Source organism: Lonchura striata, chromosome 10, assembly GCF_050655825.1.
Source record: "Lonchura striata isolate lonStrDom1 chromosome 10, ASM5065582v1, whole genome shotgun sequence".
NCBI lineage: Eukaryota > Metazoa > Chordata > Aves > Passeriformes > Estrildidae > Lonchura > Lonchura striata.
In genome coordinates, this window is record NC_140712.1 from 14,450,397 (window position 1) to 14,453,890 (window position 3,494).

The following is a 3,494-nucleotide window of genomic DNA, read 5'->3' on the forward strand; positions in this document are numbered from 1 at the left end:
ACAATAAGGGCAGATCAACTGAAATTCTCATCCAGTAGAGTATGAGAGAAATGCTCATTTCCTCTTAAGTAAAAAATTATTTCCAACTCAATATTGTGGACCTGCTGCAGTCCCAGGGTCTCTGAAGGGGTGGGTTTTTCTAATACTTTTCCAGTCAGTGACATAGTGGGGGACAACAGAGGGCTGGAATCCGTGTGAAAAGCCCTCTGCTAATCCTGCTGTTTTCAGCCACTCCCCTGCTGTGGCTGAGGGGCTCAGCTCCCTGCAGGGCTGTCACCCCGAGTGCTGCAGGTGCCACCAAACAGCTCCTCCACCCTGTGGCCACAGTGTGACACAGACCTGTCCCAGCACCTGCAGCGCCAGGACAGCCCTTGCCCATCAGCTCAGCATCAAAGAGTCATGAACAAACACAGCACTGTAATAAAGCCATAAACTTCTACAATCATTTTTATTAGTTATGGAAGAATCCCCACTAGTATTTACATAGTGCAAAAAAGCTGTTATTACTCCAAAAAGTACGGTAGACAGAACAGTTATCCTTCATACAGCAAAAAAGAAATGGAACAAACCCCTTCATATTGTATTTTATAATGGTTTTTATACTACTTTAACCTAAATATTACCATAAATTTTAAGACATTAAACAGCTTTTCTTATTAGAATCTATTTAAAAAGTAAATTATATGAACTACTGATGAACATTTAGAACGTGGGCTGTGCCAACTGGGTTTCTACTTTCAGCATTACCAGTCATTGGTGAGAAGTTTTGGGTTAGACATTCTCGTGTTTCCTTGTGTGTGGCAGGGTGAACCCTACATTCCTGGTTTCTATGGCTTGCTTCTGCTGGGTTTTGTTCTGTTAACAAATTGCCATATCTAATTTTTAAATGGCTGACACTGAAATCAACTGAACAGTTTCATTAGTTGGCACAACTTCACAAGAAATACTAATGACAGTTTCAGCAACAGCAGCTTTTCAAACAATAATACTTTTTTACATACATATTTAAAGTAACATTATTAAAATTTAAGCTTGTGTTAAAGAACTGGACAGAACCACATTGTGTAAGCTCCCACCCACCCATAAAGACACCTCTTAGCTTTACCAGAAGAACACCAACAAGTGCATTACTGAACATTTTCTATAATAAATTTTTAAAACACAGGTCAATAGTCTCTGTCACTGTTTAGCTCCAATCCTACACCAATCTGCACACAATTTAAGCAGATAAACAGGCCACCAATTTAAGCCAGTGGCACTAACACTCCAAAGTATGCGTGAGCAGGATCAGGGCCTTGGCCCTTAATCAGACATTGCTACTTGGTCCATCTAAGGACAGAAGTTCTTCAGAATTTTTCCCTTTTACAGATTTGTAATCCATGTTTTATTATTGACAGAGATACTTAAGAGTATATAAATAGGTTGTATACATAGCCACCTCTATCAGTTTTAAAGATTCCCTACCCCTACCACAGATACATTATTTTTGATTTTACCAGATAAAGTAAGTGGTGAAATAATTTCTATAAACAATGCCTTAAGAAAAGTAGATTTGTTTCCCGAATAATAATTTTCACAACAAAAATAGCTATACACCTATAACTACAGAAACATCTTTTCATGGGGACAGTAACAACCTGTATAAACTGCACACTTTTACACTGAAATAGAAATTCAACTACTTTTTAAAAAAAACATGGTATTGTAGAACATTTGTATGCTTTTTTCTTAAATTCTGCTGATAATAGAACCAAAATTACCACAGTGAGATATTCTCCTTAAGTGCTTCAAGTGGCAAGGAACCTCCCTAATTTCCGATGCAAATGGATCACTCCCAAAGCAATTGCAATTCCATTCTTACAGTTATTGCTTATTCCCAGCTTATCAAAAAGGAAGCACTAAACCCAGTTTTCTTTACTCAGTTTCAGTTTGCTCCCCTAAGGGCGATCTGCCACATTTTAAAAAGAAACTAGTTCCTTATTTGCTGGCAAATTGAGAGATAATTATAAGTGCTGTATCACTTTCAAGAACTCTATTAAACCTGTAGCAAAATTGCAGTTAAATAGCGGGCTGAATATTACAAGACTTCTCCGATATAAATGTCAGAAAATTTTAAAATGACAGTCCAAGTTCAGAAAGACATATAAAAAGATGTGCCTCTGATGTTAATACTTCAAGATCAAAAGTCATTTGAATCACTGGCACTGAAAAAGCTAAAGGAGAAACTACAAACACCTTTGTTTTTTGGTGTTCTGGCAAAGTTTTGCCCTCAGTGTATGCACTGATCTCACTTGTGCCGAGATGTGCTTACACATCCAAGGGCAAGTTTTGCCTGTCAGCAGTTCAAACACCTGTCATGTCCTAAAGCAAAAACTCGTAAAACATACAGACAGTAAAAATCTGCCATAGGGACAGTAAAAGGTTTAACATTCAAGAGGCATCATTCCTTAGTCCTTGTTTTCCTATGAAACGCCTGTTCTAACACCTAGGAAGATTACACTAAGGAACTAAGAACGTGACAGAACAGCCAGTTGTCATAGCAGCTCTCTATACTGCTTATCTACATACATTTGCTATGCCTATAGCTATCAAAGCATTATTTACATAATACACAGTTTCTATTATTCTCATTAACATCCAAAAACCCAGGGCTAGGTGACTTCTAAACCTGGAGTCTTATTTTCCCAGTGCAACTTAAAACACCATAATCACTACTGCTATAAACATTGGTCCCATGTTCCTAAGTGTGGACTGAACACCCAACTCAGCTAATTTCAGTTTCCTGTGGTTTTCAGCCTACCCAGAGGCTTTTCATGCATTTTGATACAAGTGATCAAGAAAAATGAAGTGAAATGAAAAGAAACATGTTTGCAATGAAAGTATTCACTCGAGTTACTCTTTGGCTACCCCTGTGGTGAGGCTCCTGCTGCTGGCAGTTTCAGTATATCCCTTGCCAATACCAAAGACAGAAAACAGACTCCTGACGTGCAAGGTTTAGACACACACTCCATCCTCAGACTAAAACAAATTCATCACCAGTTAATGCACTTCACTTCAGTATTCAGAAGATAACATGGAACAATTCTCTAGCAACAGGTATGTTTCAAGGAGGGCATATTTTTGTTTCTTTTACCTCTGCACCACTGAAATACTTCCCCAAACTACAGGGCACTTCCTCATTTCCTGGAATAACTACTTTCTTCTCTGTCCAGAGGTACCTAAAGCTGTTACAACTGCAAGAAGAAATAAAGAGGTCATGCTTTCACCAGTAGTTCTTAAGATACATCCTGGCAAGGATCACAGCATGCAGGTGAATGCAGAGATAGCCACCACATCATTCACACTTGCTGTTAAAGGATTATTCTTGCTTTTTGCAGTGTTATGCAGAATACAAAATGCAAAACAGCATTCCTGAGGTAAGTGACAGAAGAGAGAGGAAGTCATCAGTTTACTAAAAGCCCTGAATAGGGATTATGGTTAATGAGTCACTTAGT